Below are 19,534 nucleotides of genomic sequence, written 5' to 3'. Positions count from 1 at the left end.
TGCATTAAAGAATTGAGGTCCTTTGAGAGTGAAGCATCATAGTTGTTCGTGACGATGGGTTTCGCCTTGGAGGAAGTTAATAGCCTGCAAACCGTGCCAAAGCTGATATGCGTCCGATTCCGTCTCTGACCTCAATCGGAATTGTTTTCTTGCTCTTTAAATAGATTCTGTAGGTTGTACCTGGACTTGTTGTATGGTTCTGGATCACTGGTCTTGAATGACACAGATCTAGCCCTTAGCCCTCAGCAGACTACACATCTCCTGGTTCATCCACACCTTTTGGTTTTGGTATGTCCAAAATTTAAAAAACAAAATATTTGCTGGTAATAAGAAACAAGCAATGATGAACTATTCCAGAGCCCTTCTTTAATGAGATATACATACCTCAGGGGAAGAATTGGACTAGACAGTGCCTATTGCTAAGATATTAACAATATTGTCCAAAAGCTAAAAGGTTTTATGTGTCCTTAAGATCATAAGATATAGCAGCACAATTAGGCCATCCAATCTATGTGATCATAGCCTATTTATTGTCCCTCTCAACTTCATTCTCCTGCCTTCACCCTGTAACCTTTGATGTCCTGAAGAACCTATCAAACTCTGCTTTAAATATACCCAGTAACATGGCCTCCACAGCCATCACTGGGGATGAATTCCACAAATTCACCACTCTCTGGCTGAAGAAATTCCTCCTCATCTCTGTTCCAATGGGATGACCTAGTATTCTGAGGCCGTGCTCCCTGTTTAGAGATTCCCTCACTAAAGGAAATATATCTCCACATTCACTCTTTCTAAGACTATCAACATTCCATACGTTTCAATGAGGTCATCCCCCTCCACCATTCTTCTAAATTCCATTGAGTAAAGGCCCAGAGCCATCAATTGCTCCCCATTATTGGAGACATCTAGTGACTACCAATAGATTATGATGTCAATCAGTTATCAATGTTGCTTCAATGCCAGTACTGCAACATTTAATTGCCCACCCATCTTAATCTGCATAGCCGAACGTGATATTAATCAAAACGTACTGTATGTCTTCCCCCCCCCCCCCCCCCCAACATACTTCTTGCTCCTTGGCTGCTGGATTATTTCCTTCAACAGCTGACATCTCCACATGCTTTTGACTTTTTCTACATTCGTCTTGAAAGGCTGCCAGGAATGTTCCGGCAGTTGGCAAATTGCTTTTTTTTTTGCATAAATCTTGTTCAATACACAAATGACCTTGCAAGCCTTCCTCTCGGAACTAATCTGTGGGAGAAGCTACAGGTGTCCCTCGCTTTTCAAACGTTCGCTTCACGAAACCTCACTGTTCTGAAAGACCTACATTAGTACCCTGTTTTCACTTTCAGAAGGTGTTTTCACTGTTACGAAAAAAAGCAGCATGCGATAAAAAATCAGTGCGCAAAATATTCTGCGTGCGATAAAAGACAACGCGCGCCTTGAGCAGCCGCTCTCCCCCGGATTCGGAACGGCATTCTCGCCGGCATTGCTTAAACACATGCCTGTGAGCAGTTGTTTGCAAGATGAATTCTATGGTATCGGAAAAGCCTAAAAGAGCTCGTAAGGGTGTTACACTTAGCGTAAAACTAGACATAATTAAGCGTTTCGATTGTGGTGAACGAAGTAAGGACAAAGGACAAGGACGTAATTGTCAGCCCAGATCAGAGACAACGCAATCGGAAATCGGCACTGATCTGGGCCGACAATTACGTGCCGGGTGGCACCTAATTAATTAGCATGATTTTGTTTCGGCTTTTTTCTTAAAGATGTACCGTGTGCCTCCCGGCTACCGCTGCACCCCTGCATGCTTCACGGATCGGTATTGGTTGGTGGCCTGGAGGGTGGGGGCCACTGCACCACCCCAAGCTGTGACAACTCAGTCTAACACACCACCATCAGTGTGCTCAGCGCTGTCCCGATTCCGGTAAGTGATACTACACTGTACATACATTATTTTTACTTTATATTGGCTGTGTATTTTTACGTGTTGTTTGGTATGATTTGGCAGCTTCATAGCTTAAAGGTTACTGGAGAGCGCTTGCGCCGTATTTTTGCCAACAGCGCTTGCGTGAGATTTTCTGCTGATGGTGCTTGCGTGAGATTTTCACTACGGAGAGCAATGTAGTAATGGTTGTGGAAAAGTATTTCTACTTTATATAGGCTGTGTATTTATCATATCATTCCTGCTTTTACTATATGTTACTGTTATTTTAGGTTTTATGTGTTATTTGGCATGATTTGGTAGGTTATTTTTGGGTCTGCGAACGCTCACAAAATTTTCCCATATAAATAAATGGTAATTGTTTCTTCGCTTTACGACATTTCGGCTTACGAATCGTTTCATAGGAACGCTCTACCTTCGGATGGCAGGGGATACCTGTACTTGGGAAAGACTAATCTGCTAAAGCAGAGAAGGATAAGATAAGATCTAAGACAAGAGTGGATAAGTTTTAGGTGAGCAATAGGAGTTTGGGAGAGATCTGAGGGGGATTATTTTTTCACACAGAAAATGGTTGAGTCTGGAATGTACTACCTGAAGAAGCAGTAAAGGCAAGTATTCTCACATCCCATTTAAGAAGCACTTAGGCTATTACAAATTGCTAGGCACAGTAGACTATGGAAAGATCGGGGTAAACGGGAATAGTATAGTTTGTTACAATGGGTGACATGGACGTGGTGGGACAGAGGGCCTGCTTCTGTGTTGAATGACTCTATGTTTCTATGAGATGGTGATGGAGAAGCAAAGTTCTCGGCGGAGCTGGGGAGAGTGGAAGAGGAAGGGACACAGACGGTACACAAAGGCAGATGGTTTTCTACAAGTATTTTCAAATGGTTGTCTCAGAATATACTCCAACAGCTTAAGTATCTACAAAATAATTTGTACCTCATGGTAAAAGTTCAAGTGAAGTTAGGTTTTTTTTTCCTCACAGTACACACGTGGTTGCGTTGTAAAGGAAAAATTCGCAAGAGTCTGCAGACTTTTCATTTCCAGTGGAAAATTATACTCATATGAAAGGTAGTGCCTTGTTTCCTTCTGTTTTTGTCCCAGCAAAAATCCAATTTCTCTGAATGCAGCCTCCCTTTACCTTTGGGAGCCTGAAAATAGGGCAGAAACCATATGGTTAAAGTACAAATTACCCCAAACCACGAAACACAAACAACAATTGAGAGATTGACTAGTATTACAGCAAAAATGTAATGGGTATTGATTTTCACTTTTAGCCAGCTGTCCAATGTGGCAGTGACAGAGCACTCACCATTTCTGAGCCTCTTGGCACATACAAATTAGTAGGTTATCATCGTAGCATCAAAGAATTTGCGAATTTTACGTTAAAATTCGAGTCACAGTAGGGGCTTCAGTTGCATTATTGATGAAACGTCCCTTCCAAGGAAGTCACACACTACTTCAAACAGATTGTAGAAAGAAACTGCATCTCAGTACTCTTTTCCAATTTCATATCAGAAGATCAAGCAGTTCTGCAAAACCTTAACCTTTCACAGCAGAAAAGGTCAGCTGAAGCTAAAATAAAGCCTCCATCTTTCTCAGTCAGAAAACCTGAAATGTTTGATGCTCACCATCTGAATGGTTCTTCTGACAGTTCTTTCTCAGCCTGTTTGACTCACACAATGAGGGACTGGGAAAGCTGACCTCACTGTCAAGTGGTGCCCAGTTAATAACTGCAGAGGCAGAGCCATTCATCACGACTAACTGAAGATTAGCAGGCAGCTTTCCTTCAGTAAAGGTGTTTAATCTGCTCATTCAATTTGTAGGTAAATGAATGAATAGCTAAACTGATTGGATATTCTAATTCAGAAAATATATTTCAGTGATGATAAATTTAGCCATTCTTTGATTTTTGGAGAACTCATTATATATTTCAGAAAATAAAATTCATTAAGTACAAAAGTATTAAGTACAAAAGTATTCTATGCATATGAGAATCTTATACATATGAAAATTCTATAAATATGAGGGTGCCACAGCAGTGTAGCAGTTAGCATGATGCTCTTACAGTTTGGGACACTGGAGTTTGAAGTTCAATTCCAGCACTGTCTATAAGGAGTCTCTGTATGTCCTCTCTGTGGAATGTATAGATTTCCCCCAGGAGCTTCGGTTTACTCCCACAGTCCAAAGACCTACTGGGTAAGTTAATTTGTCATCGTAAATTGTGCCTTGATCAGGTGACGGTTGAATCAGGATTATTGGGGGTTCCTGGGGCAGTGTGACTCAAATGGCCAGAGGGGCCTTCTCCTCACAGTATCACTAAATATATAAATAAGTCAGAGAAATTCTATAATTTTTTCGTGATTCATTTAACACAATTGTAACGAGGTTCCAGATGAATCAAATGTTTTGGCGTTTACTTACATGATTTAAACAATGACATTGCAATTCTGCTTGTAATTTAGAAGCTGGTCAGCAGCTAAAAGCAAATCTGAGCTGAGACTGGAAAGTGACTTTTAACTTATTACTGAAACATGGTTTCAGTGGGAAGGCTGATATTTATTGTCCATTAACACGAGGAAATCTGCAGATGCTGGAAATTCAAGCAACACACATCAAAGTTACTGGTGAACGCAGCAGGCCAGGCAGCATCTCCAGGAAGAGGTACAGTTGACGTTTCGGGCCGAGACCCTTCGTCAGGACTAACTGAAAGAAGAGCTAGTAAGAGATTTGAAAGTGGGAGGGGGAGGGGGAAGATCCAAAATGATAGGAGAAGACAGGAAGGGGAAGGATGGAGCCAAGAGCTGGACAGGTGATTGGCAAAGGGGATATGAGAGGATCATGGGACAGGAGGCCCAGGGAGAAAGAAAAGGGGGAGGGCGGGAAAACCCAGAGGATGGGCAAGGGGTATAGTGGGAGGGACAGAGGGAGGAAAAAGGAGAGAGAGAAAAAGAATGTGTGTATACAAATAAATAATGGATGGGATACGAGGGGGAGGTGGGGCATTAGCAGAAGTTTGAGAAGTCAATGTTCATGCCATCAGGTTGGAGGCTACCCAGACAGAATATAAGGTGTTGTTCCTCCAACCTGAGTGTGGCTTCATCTTTGCAGTAGAGGAGGCCGTGGATAGACATGTCAGAATGGGAATGGGACGTGGAATTAAAATGTGTGGCCACTGGGAGATCCTGCTTTCTCTTATCATTTCAGATCTCCCCCTCCCACTTTCAAATCTTTTACTAGCTCTTCTTTCAGTTAGTCCTGACGAAGGGTCTCGGCCTGAAACGTCGACTGTACCTCTTCCTAGAGATGCTGCCTGGCCTGCTGTGTTCACCAGCAACTTTTATATATTGTCCATTACTGTTTATCCAAAGAAAGATAGAACTTGGACTTCTGTTGGTATAATGATGGCATATCCACTTTGCTTTTGTTTGGGGATCTCGGGATTCTGACACAGCAAAGTAAACAATGATGTATTGCTAAGGGTCAGGTAGTAATTGGATGGAAACTTGGAAGTGATGGTGTTCCCATATGTCTGCTACACAATCTACTTAAGTGGTAGGTGGCATAGGTTTAGCTTTGGTTGATGAAGCCTTGGTGAATTAGTCTATGTAATGGACGATACATAATACCACATGGAATGCTAATGACAGAGGATGAGTACATAAAACGTGATGGATCAGCTACCAACTATTGTAAGTGAAGAAACAGATTCGGTAGGGTCTCAAAGGCGAGGATTCTGGACACACAGTCTTGGTAGTAAAGGATTTTATTTACAGAAGGCAAACATGGGAAAATGGCGACAGAAGCAACATGCACATGCGGACAATTAATAGCGTAAGTGGGAAAATCGCGTGGGATCAAAGTACACGCACACGCAAACATACATACAACCAAGGGAAAAGTCAATACGATATCCGCCACCCCTTGACTCCTTGCAGGCACAGCTCTCTGCTTTTAGGGACAATAACCAATGCTCCCAACCCTATTCAATGCACAACTCACCAATAATTTCTCCAACGCTGTTCCACGGTTCTCAGTCTAGTAATTCACCGGGGGGGGGGGGGGGGCAATGGCTCAGTGCCAGCAGAGTAAAGCCTGGTTTATACTTCTGCGTTAACTAGACGCTGTAACCTACGCTAGTGGCCTACGCGCCTTGTGAGCATTTATACTTGCGCGTTGGTTTGGCTGCGTCGCTCTGCAATTCGCGCATGCGCACTCACCTGCCCATGCAAGGCTTCATGGTCATGGTAGTCTTTCTCGGGGTAAACAAGATGCGAGCGTCTTTTTTCGTAAAAGCGAAATGTGTCCTCCATAATTTCGGAGGTCTGTGAAGCTTTATGGAAAGCATTGCAGCCAGAGTTCCTTCCCTGTCCTTCAGTCGCCCAATGGGAACCTATTGCAGCGTAGGATGAAATGTGATGCTTCCAAGCAGACCAATCACAGTTCTTACGTTCTGCATTGCCGCGACGCGCGGTTACAGTTTGGGAGAGGTGCGCTTCGCAGAAACGCAGGCTCTTGCATAGGGTTCCGTGTCAGCTTTGCGTAGGGTTTGCGGCGACGCAGAAGTATGAACTAGGCTTTAAGCTGATTACAAAGGCCAATTGTCCGAGGCAAAGTACAAGGCTAATTAAAGGGGCCAATGGTTAGGTGTGCATTGATGGGCGAGAAGGGGTCAAACCTTGACTGGCAGGTGGTGTGTCTTTCAACCAGGTAATGGGCAGTGCTGTCAAGTGACAGTCATGACCCCTTCAATACACCAGATAGCCTGCTATTTTATTTGGTATGGTTTTGAGTTCCTAAAGGTTTTTGATGCAATGGTCATCCAAGCAAGTGAAGAATATTTCATCACAAAACTCAGCAGATTTGTCAAACATAATTTTCCATTTATAAATATATTTGACTCTGGAGGAACTTAGCAAGTCTGGCAATATCTATAGAGGAGACTAAACAGTCAAAGTTTTAGGCTGAGATCCTTTATTGGGACCTACATCAGGCTGGCTCTGTTCAGTTCTGTTATTCCTTTAACGTGTCATTACATCCTTTGTAATTGAATCTAACATTTTCTTACTACTAATGTTAAGAGGTCAGTAGTTCCCTGTCTTCTCTTCCCCTCCTTTCTTTAACAGCAGAGTCCCATTTGTTGCCATCCAATCCACCAGAACAATTCAAAATCTATGTAAGTCTCTGTTGGATTTTAACCAGAACACTGCTGTTTCTAAAGCCACCCTTTTCAAGCTTCTGTGAAGCTGGCCATTCAGTTATGCAGGTGAGTCATTCACTGTGCCTGTGAAGCCTGTTTCACAGTAATTCCACGAGCAGAACCCAGACCAGTGCTCGGAATTAGACTCATCTATGTAGCCTCTAAGGAATTTACATATCTGGTTTTACTCCACTCTACTGCCAACTCATGATCCTTGCTTGATCCTTACACATTTCATCTGACACAACATCCCACCAATTCTTGACAGTTGTCTCCATTACCTAACAGCTAATCAACACCTCTATTGTCAATCCTTGATTACTGACCTCCAATCATAACAAACACTCAATTACCAGTCCCACTTCCAAATGCTGCTTCCTTACTCTATTAATTCCACTGGATAACAAAGATTTTGCATCCTGAATACTTTTTGGAGTATCTCATGAATCTTGGTCTACTGATCATGAAAATCACCATGAAATTTCCCTATCATGCACCATTTTTAAAATAAACTTATGTTTATTATTTCAATTCATAATTCAAGTCAATTAAAATGTTGCCTACAATGTAAGTTGGAAAGTTTCCTATTTTGTCCAGGCATGCTTAGGTGGCATGGAGGCTGCATGGCAGGACAGGTTTTAGTAATAATTATTGGGTTCGGGACTGTAAGGATGGAATTTGCTATCACCAGGCACAAAATCTTTCTGAAGGATTTTGATATTTGAGACAGATGCTTCCTAGAATAACTGGTGCCAAGACTAAGGAAAGGATTTTTGTTGGTCCACAAATCAAACAGGCCATCAATGACAGGCAATTAGAAGAATTTCTAGTGGGACCAGAGAAAATCAAATGGAAAGCATTCAAGGAAGTTGTTGAATTTTTTCTCGGCATTTACAGAGCACCAAACTACATGCAGCTGGTTGAAAGCATGCTTCAAGCATATAAAACCATGAAATGCAACATGTCACTAAAGATTCATTTTCTGCATTCCCATTTAGACTTCTTCCCTGCAAATCTTGGTGCTGTTAGTAACGAGCAAGGTGAAAGGTTTCACCAGGACATTGCAGTCACGGAGAAAAGATACCAGGGCAACTGGAATCCATCAATGCTGGCGAATTATTGTTGGACACTTAAGCGAGAAGCCTCAGACACTGAGTACAAATGAAAATCATTAACAAAATACTTTTAACTTAGTTGAACTATTGCAAAGCATCAGCACCATTATGCAATTAAACACATTATAGTCAATAAAAGTTAATTTGTTGTCTCTCCAGATTCCTACATGGTACAAGTAGTCTGAAATTATATTTGTGTTCATCTTCAAGCAGTCTATCATAAACAAAAAAAAAATTCTGAGGAAGCAAAAGAATTTGTTGTCCAGTGTTCTCAGCAATGGATCCTTACCCTAGCTCATATCCTAGTCCCACTCCTTGTTGGCCTGATTCCTGATCCTTCACTCCCCTATGACCACCAGATCTAACTGATTTCTCTTGGCTCTTCCAACTGGATATAAAGGCAAATTATTAAGGGCAATGATCAAATACTGGGCCATTATGATTTTCACTTAGAATGAGAAGTATATTAAATCTTATTGTTGTACTTATGATATCGGCATACAAAATCATCACTACAAATCTTCCTTTTAGCACATTGGATTGTTAAAAAATTTTAATTTTTTTATTGCACATCAGCCCTGTGAATGTAGGGAGTATTGGAAATTGTGCAAGGTCCTCATTACCTAATAACCTTTCACCACTTGAGTCATTCACTTGGAAAAAAAGGGTGGCAAGAGATGGTTTATTTCAATAAACCAGACGTCACTGATGCTACTGAGAGATAGCTGGGCCTCTGCATCTTTCTCATTTCTTCTTTACAAGTCAAAGAGAGATATAATAACCACACTTGAAGATCAAGGTAAAAGAAGAACCTTCCCAATTAATTTTTCACCCTTCACCTGTGCCATGTGCAGTAACACTATGTGTTACCTTTCCCTTCCTCGTTTTTCTTCATTGTACACCAATCACTACTGTATATATCATTCCATCTCTTCAGCCTCTGGGTAGCCATTTTATACTTCTTTCTGATATATGATAGTTTGCATGATGTGTTGTTTTTCAAATAGTGATACATGAATTGCAAAAGGGTTATTATTAGTTTTTCTTGTTTTGTATGTTTTTATTATGTCTATTATATGTTGATCACAATATTGTCCTGCAAGTATACTCAATATTCCAACTTAATTTACTTTATAAGTGAAAAGCATGACTGAGTTTATAATGCTGTTTTGCTATGTCAGTCTGTTTTCATTAATATTCTGTAAAGCTCTCTGTATTTCAAATTATTATGAATTTTTGTTCATCTCCAGAGAAATGTAATTTTACTTGAACATCTCACAATAGCACAGTTCTTGAAAGTATAATTTTAAGTAAATATATTAGTATCTATGTTGCAGAGACCTGGATTGATGTTATTGTGTAAATAAATTAATTTCTACCAGATTTTCTCTGATAGTGGAAAAGTAAGGACAATAACAGTTCTATATTATTTAATGGTCAAAAGTTATGTTGCTACCAGAAAATAATATTTATCCTGTAGTGCTCTGAAATTGATGAGAAGAGTTTCTGGTAATATGCATCTAAATTATAGTGTCACTATGAGCGGAGTTTGCAATATTCTCCCTTGTTACCATTAAGATAACTGCAGATTCTTGGTATAATATTTTTATTGGTAGGATGGGTTTGGGTTGTCTGGGGGAGAGGCAGGTCTAGGGCTTTGGCTTTTAGTGGAATTTCATGCTGGCGCATTATAAGAGACTTCTGTTTCATATTCATTGTTCTTTTGTACATGTTTAAAGCTGCAAAATAAATAACTATTATTTAAATATTTGCTAATCTAAAAGCACATTCCCCCAATTTACTTCGGTCTTTATCTAGCCCTCTACTGTAATTGATTGAGATCCTGGTAAATTAACATAAATTCATCATTTATCCACTATCCTGAATGTCAGGAAATGTCTCAACATTGAGGAAAAAGTAATTAAAAATTCATTCTGGAAAATTAGAGCTTGCATTCGTATCCAATCATTAGGAGACTTATGGAAGATGTTATCAAAAGTGCTGAATAGCATCACTTACAAAAGATTAACTCAAGGGTCAGTCTGTGTTCGACTGTGATCACCCCACATTATAGCTTTTTACACAAACATGAATAAGTAGACACAAGAGGAGTTGCTGTTCTTCATAGCAAGGCTGCAGTTGACCAGATCTAATCACGAGGAGCCATGGTAAAACTGGTTCAGCTGGGATTAGGGGCTGAGGTTTCAAATAGCTAGATTGTGGTTGTACTTGTTGGATAAGATTCATCTCAGCACCCTTACAGACCTACAGAGTTTCCAGACCAGCCTTCTCCCAGACCAATTTTCTTCAGCTATTCCGTCAATAACCATACCTCCATTATGAGATCTGAATTGAGACTATTCAAAGTTCCAAAAAAAAATTAAAGTGAATTTTATTATCAAAGTGCATATATATCACCATACACAACCCTGGGATTTATTTTCTTTTGGGCATACTCAGCAGAAGTATAGGATAATAACTATAACATAATAAAGTTTCAATTTTTGGTATGGAATGCTATCGTTCACTTCAATTGTTTGCATGACTTTTATTTTTTTCTTTCTTTTGTGCATTGAGTGTTGATCTTTTTTTCTGTAAATCGGTTTGTTTTCCGCTTTCTTGCTTTGTGGCTACCAATGAGCAAGCACATCGCAAGGTTGTATAATTTATACATTCTTTGATAATAACTGTATTTGAATTTTGAATCTTGAATGATCATTCAGAGTGCAAAAGATGAAAAACTGTGCAAATGTAAATATAAATAAACGGTAGTAACTAACGAGAAAGTGAGATAATGAAATAAGAAGTACTTAAAGTGAGATCATTTGTTGTACAAGCATTTCAATGATGGGGCAAGTGAGTGTAGTTTTCTCCTTTTATTCAAGAGCCTGATGGTCACTGATAATTGCACAAAATTCACAGTGCCATTGACAAAGAAACAGTCCATTCCATTAATAAACAAAGCTTTGGGAAAATTCTGGCTTGTGGGTGATTAATGGCAATGATGTACACCAACATAGTCATAGTCATAGTCATACTTTATTGATCCGAGAGGAAATTGGTTTTCAGTACAGTTGCACCATAAATAATTAAATAGTAATAGAACCATAAACAGTTAAATAGTAATATGTAAATTATGCCAGTAAATTATGAAATAAGTCTAGGACCAGCCTATTGGCTCAGGATGTCTGACCCTCCAAGGGAGGAGTTGTAAAGTTTGATGGCCACAGGCAGGAATGACTTCCTATGACGCTCAAGTGTTGCATCTCGGTGGACTGAGTCTCTGGCTGAATGTACTCCTGTGCCCAACCAGTACATTATGTAGTGGATGGGAGACATTGTCCAAGATGGCATGCAACTTGGACAGCATCCTCTTTTCAGACACAACCGTCAGAGAGTCCAGTTCCATCCCCACAATGTCACTGGCCTTATGAATGAGTTTGTTGATTCTGTTGGTGTCTACTACCCTCAGCCTGCTGCCCCAGCACACAACAGCAAACATGATAGCACTGGCCACCACAGACTCATAGGACATCCTCAGCATCATCCGGCAGATGTTAAAGGACCTCAGTCTCCTTAGGAAATAGTGACGGCTCTGCCCCTTCTTGTAGACAGCCTCAGTATTCTTTGACCAGTCCAGTTTATTGTCAATTCATATCCCCAGGTATTTGTAATCCTCCACCATGTCCACACTGACCCCCTGGATGGAAGCAGGGGTCGCCGGTACCTTAGCTTTCCTCAGGTCTACCACCAGCTCCTTAGTCTTTTTCACATTAAGCTGCAGATAATTCTGCTCACACCATGTGACAAAGTTTCCTACCGTAGCCCTGTACTCAACCTCATCTCCCTTGCTGATGCATCCAACTATGGCATCCGAAAACTTCTGAAGATGACAAGACTTTGTACAGTAGTTTGTACAAGACTTTGTACAGTAGTCCGAGGTGTAAATGGTGAAGAGAAAGGGAGACAAGACAGTCTCCTGTGGAGCCCCAGTGCTGCTGATCACTCTGTCGGACACACAGTGTTGCAAGCACACGTACTGTGGTCTGCCAGTCAGGTAATCAAGAATCCATGACACATACTGTGTGAAGTTGGGCAGTGTTCTAGCCATGGTACCATGCTTGAAGTCACCCGAGATGGTAATGAGGGCACTCGGGTGCTGGGTTTGTAAACTGGCTATGACAGTGTAAGTGATGTTACACGCCGACGTCGGGTTGGCAGAGGGGGGGATGTACACAACAACCACAATTGCATGCAAGATTTCCCTTGGCAAATAATATGGCCGGAGTCCAACAGCAAAAAGTTCAATATCCGGGCTACAAACACATTCCTTGATCGTAATATGACGAGGATTGCACTATCTGTTGCTTACCAGAACTGCAAGCCCACCTCCTTTACGCTTACCGCTCTCAGTGCAATTCCGGTCAGCTCGAATGGTCTGGAAGCCTTCTATGGAAACGCATTGAATGGGTAGGTCCTCATGCAGCCACGTTTCAGTAAAACACATGACACTGCTCTCCCGGAATGTTCTCTTACTCCTGACAAGCGCCGTCAATTTGTCCATTTTATTACCCAGTGATCTCACATTGCCCATGATGAGAGAGTTGGAACAGTTGGAAGTTTAAATATATCAGCATCACATTATATCCTGGAGGGTCACTAATAATCGGCAAAACCATTCACAAAATTAGTCTCTAAATGCCATTCAGCATTTTGGGCTAAGTGAATCATATCCTTACTTGGTATTGTCTCTCCATGGCATCTAAGGCAAAAGTTAGGGATCCAGATAGTAGAATGGACAAATTGGCAATACTCAGGTCAGATCAGAACATGCAATTATCACCACATCAAACAGTTTGAACTTTTATGATTTGCAGTGCACCCTACTGAGCTTTCACTATTACTGAGTTTTCTTTTAGAATTCACCATTAAGTAGGATGTCAGCATGGAAACACTATCACTTTGAGCACTCACAACAACTGCACATCATTTCATCTTGGACGTACAGAAAATATTAATTTCTTCACTGCCATCAGGCTAAAATTCTGCAACTTAAATATTAAATCAGTCCTATTAAGAAGGAAGAACACCTGGACTGTATATGTTAGCAAAATCCCTTTATACCAGGTCTCTAGATTTCCTGATAGATCCAGAGTCAAAGTCAAAGTTGAGATTATTGTCAAATGCGCACAGGAGCAATGAAAAAATTACTGGCAGTAACAGCACAGCGCATGGCTTAGAAACTCAACATTCACAAGAAAAATATAAATGAAACATAAATTATACAAGAAAGAACACAATTAAAACAAAAAAAATGACCATTAGAGTATGAAGTGACCATAGTGTTGTGATACTGAGATAATGATTAAAGTTGTACAGGTAGGATCAAGAATTGAATGGTTGAAGTTAAGTAGCTGTTTTTTAACTTGGTCGTGTGGGACTTTGGGTGTGCTTCCTACATGATGGTAGCTGCAAAACGGTTGCTTGGCTTGGATATTTTTGGTGATAGCTTTTGCCTTCGTGAGGCAGCGCTTCTTTTAGATATGGCTAATGGCGGGGAAGGATGTGCTCATGGTTATTCTAGAATTTTTCCTAGAATAAATGAGAAACACGAGGAAATATTAACCAAAAGAAATAATTCAGGGATTGGAGTTCCATTTTTAAGTGAAAACATACTAAAACACGTTTTGAAGCATTCAATTGTGAAAATGGCTGTGCAGTAGCTTCATATCGTATTTAGTCAATGTTCTCAAGCAGCAATAAGTGAAGCAAATAATCAAATAAAATATGCCTTGAGCATGAGAAACCTTCATCTCACAGCAGGCAATAAAATTACCATTGAGGAAAATATTAGTTGACGTACAATATAATATCATGTTAGACAAAATTAAAGTGAGGATTCAGATTGTGTTAGAAATTGCTGAGTAAAATAACGGCAACTATTGTCAGTTTCCACATTGTCCTTTCTGAAGGGTAACTGTATTTCTGGGAGAGGTTTGATGGAAACTTCATTATGTAGTATACAATATATTTGCCAAGCTCCCCCTGAAGATTTGCTGGTCAGTTGGCAGAATCCTCAGTGTGCTCCCATGGCTTGGGCAGTTTAAAAGTCCTCTTTTAAACTAGGAAACAGAATTAATTTTTATCCTTGACTAATGTAACCATGGTTACTGTTTGAGTAGCTATATCTCTTTGTTAGAAAGCAAGCCTACTGTGGAAATAGAAATGAGCTTAGAATGGACAGTTGGAAGGCAGGGATTAATTTTTTTGAAGCTTGGAATTAAAATGCAGGAGGGATGTTAAATTGATTGTCTGTTTGCTGCCACCCACTGTACTTTATTAATTTAAGTTAAACTTCAACCAGGTTGTAGGTTTGTTATAAATTTTCAACTTGGATTTGATATAAGGGCAGAGACAAAATAAAGGAAACTGTGCATTCATATTATTAAGAAACTTCAATCATATAATGAATTTAATGACACATTTGCAAATGATTAACATCCTAACTGGGTAGGCAGTACTTAAATTCATATGCTCTCCAGATGCTGCAGTAATTTGTGCTGTATATTGAGAAAGCAATAGGGAATTTAAATGACATTAAGACATAAGAACAGAATTAGGCCATTTGGTTCATCAAATCTGTGTGAACATTCGATCAAGGCTGATTTATTTTTTCCCTTAACCCCATTCCCTTCCTTTTCCTTGTAACTTTTGAGACACTAACCAATCAATTACCTATCAATCTCCACTTTAAATATACCCAATGACTTGTCCTCCCCACCTATCTGTTGCATTGAATTCCACAGATTCACCACCCTTTGGCTAAAGAAATTCCTTTTCTTCTCTGTTCTGTAGGGATGTCCTTTCATTCTGAGGCTGTGCCCTCTGGTTCTAGACTCATCCATTACTGAAAAAAAATACTCTACATTTTCTCTCTTCAGTTTTTTCAATGTTCTGTAGGTTTCAATGTGAGCCCCCCTATAATTTCAGTAGGTACAGGCATCCTGGGATTATTTTTGTGAAGCTCATCTGGACTTTCTGCAATCCCAGCACATTCTTTCTCAGATATGGGGCCCAAACTGGTGTGTAAAAAGGGTTACTGGGGACCCGAGTCACCCCAACCACAAACTGTTCCAGCTGCTATCATCTGAGAAATGGTACCACAGCATAAAAGCCAGGACCAACAGGCTCTGGGACAACTTCTACCACCAGGCCATCAGACTGATTAATTCAATACAATTGATACAATTGTATTTCAATGCTATATTGACTGTCCTGTTGTACATACTATTTATTACAAATGATTATAAATTGCACATTGCACATTTAGATGGGACATAATGTAAAGATTTTTAGTCCTCAAGTATGTGAAGGATGTAAGTAATAAAGTCAATTCAAATTCAATTAAACGAAATTCAATTCAAAATTGCTCACAGTACTCCAAAGGTGGTCTGACCGATGCCTTAGAAAGCCTCAAAACTACATCCTTGCTTTCATATTCCAATCACCTGGCTGTAATTCTACTCCCAGTGTTTAGGCAGAGGTTGAAGATCACAGCATCAGTAGTGGGGACCAAGAAAGTATGGTTAATGGAGGTGAGGGAGCTCCTACAAGACTGCTTTAAGTCAGTGGACTGGACAACATTCAGGGATTCATCTTCAAATCTGAATGAATACTCCACAGTTATCGCCAACTTCACCAATATCTGTGTGAATGAGTGTGTACCTTCGAGAACTTACTGGAAATACCCAAACCAAAAGCAGTAGATGAACCAGGAGATTTGTAGTCTGCTAACGGCTAGATCTGTGGCATTCAAGACCAGAACTATACATGAAGTCCAGGTATGACCTATGGAAAGCGAAATTTAGAGGGAAAAAGCAATTCCGATTGAGTTTAGGGATGGAATTGGATGCACGTCTGCTCTGGCAGGGTTTGCAGACTATTACATCCAATAAGGCAAAACCTATCATCATGAATGGCTGTGATTCTGCATTCGCAGATGAGCTCAACACCTTTTATGCATGCTAAAGCCTCAGCGGGTTGAGCGACCCTGAGGCTTACCGGGGTGGGGGGGGGGCGCTACACTTTGAAAGGTGAGAATTAAACTACTGTACATTTATGCAAATCCTTGCAGCATCTGGTGACCCTGTGATCTCTTTCTCGGAGGTCAATGTCAGAACCTCTTTCAAGAGGGTGAACCCTGATGGTGACTAGGGTAGCTGTGCCAACCAATTGGCTGGGATATTCAGGGAGATGTCCAATCTCTCACTGCTGCCTTTGAACGTTCCCTCATGCTTCAAAGGGGAGAAAATCATTCCAGTGCCCAGAAGAACAGAGTGAGCTGCCTCAACAACTATACCCAGTAGTACTCACATCTGCTGTGATGAAGTGCTGTGAGAGGTTGGCCATGGCTAGAATCAACTTCTGCCAAAGCAAGGACCTGGATCCACTGCTTTGCCTCACACCACAATAGGTCTACAGTAGATGCAATCTCATTGGCTCTCCACTCAGCCTTGGATCACCTGGACAATAGCAAGGCCTACATCAGGCTGCTGTTTATTGATTACAGCTCAACATTCAACACAATCATGTCCTCAGTACTAATCAACAAGATCCAAAACCTGGGCCTTTGCATCTCCTCTGTAGCTGGATCCTTGACTTCTTCATCAGAAGACCACAGTCAGTGCAGATTGGAAATAACATCTCCTCCTCGCTGACAGTCAACACTGGTGCACCACAAGGATGCATGCTCAGCCCACTGCTCTACCCACTGCGCTTATCTAGGCGCAGCTCAGACACCATCTATAAATTTGCTGATTCTACTGCTGGCAGAATTTCAGATAGTGATGTGGAGGCGTACAGAAGCGAGGTAGATCAGCTGGTGAAGTAACATTGCAGCAACAACCTTGCAATCAATGTTAGTAAGACCAAGAAACTGTTTGAGGACTTCAGGAAGGGGAAGTTAAGGGAATATACACCAGTCCTCATTGAAATGGTGAGCAGTTTCAAATTCTCTGTGTTAACATCTCTGAAGATCTCTCCTGGGCCCAACATATTGATTCAATTACAAAGAAGGCATGACAGCAGCGGAGTTGGCGGAGACTTGGTTTGTCACCAAAGACACTTGCAAATTCCTACAGCTATACTGTGGAGACCATTCTAACTGATAACAGCACTGTCCGGTATGGAGGGGCAACTGCACAGGATTGCAAAAAGGTGCATAAAATTAAACTCAGCCTGCTCTATCAAGGACACTAGCCTTCGCAGCAATGAGGACACCTTCAAAAGGCAGTGCCTCAAAAAGGCATAATTAAGGACCTGAATACTCAGGACATGTTCTCTTCTTATTACTACCATCAAGGAGGAGGTATAGGAGCTTGAGAACACGCACTTGATGTTTCAGGAACAGCTTCAAACCCACTGCCATCAGATTTCTGAATTAACAATGAACCCACGTACACTAACTCACTATTTTTTATTCTTTTTTTGCTCTCTTTCTGTACTACTTATTTAATTTAATTTAATTTTTAAAATCTTTCTTATTGTAATTATAGCTTTTTATTGTTATGTATTGCAATGTACTGCTGTTGCAAAACAAAAAATTCATGACACGTGCCAATGATATCAAATCTGATTCTGATATTCCAGTCCTCTTGAAATGAATGCTGACAATGCAGGGCTATCAACTCTACCTGCAAGTTAACCTATAGTGTATCCTGCACTATGACTTCCAAGTCTATTTGGACCTCTGATTTCTGAACTCTTTCTCCATTTAGAAAGCAGTCTAAGCCTTTATTCCATTTACTCGAGTGCATGGCCATACAATTTTCTATACTGTATTCCATCTGCTACTTCTTTGCCGGGCCCATTCCCAATCTTTCTCCCAACTTGTCCAAATTCTCTTCCAGACTCCCTACTTCCTCAATGCTACCTGTCCCTCCTCTATTTTTGTATCAAGTGTAAACTTGGCTACAAAGCTATCAATTCTGTTATCTAGATTACTAACATATAGTATGAAAAGCAGCAGACCCAATACTGACCTCTGTGCAACTCTACTAGTCGCTGACCGTCAACCATAACCACCCCCTTTATTCCTACTCTTCTTCTGCCAGTCACCCAATCTTCAATCCATCTTAGCATCTTTCCTGTAATAACATGGTCTGCTACCTTGCTTGTGTTCATAAGTAGCACCTTGTCAAACGTCTTTTAAAATTACAAATCAACACTAGCCACTGATTCTCCTGTGTCGATCCTGCTTGTTAATCTTTCAAAGAATTCCAACAGATTTGTCAGGCAAGGTCACCCTTTAGGAAAGCCATGGTGGCCTAGGGTGTAGTTTAGAAATTACTGGGAAAGCAATGGTGAACTAAAGGACCAGTTTTTGATCTTATTTCTTGTGAATAAGTCCTTTGTGATATGAGGTTCTCTGCATTATGTTTCTCCTTGCTAAAAATAATTATTTTAGCATTTGGCATTAAAGTTCATTTGAGTTATTCTGCTTCAATTTGTTTGCAGAATAATTACAGCCTTGTAGTTAGGTGCTGTCAGCAAGTGTACATTAATATTAATGGTTTTATCTTTCACTCTCTAATCTGTATACAAACTTAGCATCTATTATCTGCTTTTATGTAAATGTGCTTTCAATCGCTGTTGATTCAAGGATAATTCCATGGTTTTATTGAATACATCTAGTTATAATCATCTTTAAAATTTACTTATCCAGTTATCAAATAAACACTAATGGGATGGTATTTAGAAATCATAATTATGTTCTCATTTAATAAAACCATGGCCTTCCTTTTAACCTTTAAAATAAAATACTGTATGCTCTTCAGTCATACCATATTTAATCAGCATATTGAAACTGTAAACATAAAGTACTACATTAAAAATATGATTATCACAAGAATTGCAAAGCTCTGCAGGAAATTAGCATCTCAAAATTATCAATTAAGCCTTTATACAAGCAATTTAAAGTTAGTTTATACTTCTGCTGAAAGAACTTGACAAGCATGTGTCACAAATCACTATGCAAAATTTGGATGTTGAAATCAACTTGGCCTGCATACAAGTAATTTCCATGTGTTACTTACTCATGCTTTGAAAATCTTTTTTGACATTAGTTATTTCTAGCAACACACACAAAATGCTGGAGGAACTCAGCAGGCCAGGCAGCATCTAGGAAAAGAGTACAGTCAACATTGTTCACTGTTCGGCACGGACTAGAAGGGCCGGTTTCTGTGCTATAGTTGTTATATGGTTATATGGTTA

The sequence above is a fragment of the Mobula birostris genome, chromosome 4, assembly GCF_030028105.1.
Source record: "Mobula birostris isolate sMobBir1 chromosome 4, sMobBir1.hap1, whole genome shotgun sequence".
In the NCBI taxonomy this organism is placed as follows: domain Eukaryota; kingdom Metazoa; phylum Chordata; class Chondrichthyes; order Myliobatiformes; family Myliobatidae; genus Mobula; species Mobula birostris.
This window is presented reverse-complemented; position numbering follows the sequence as displayed.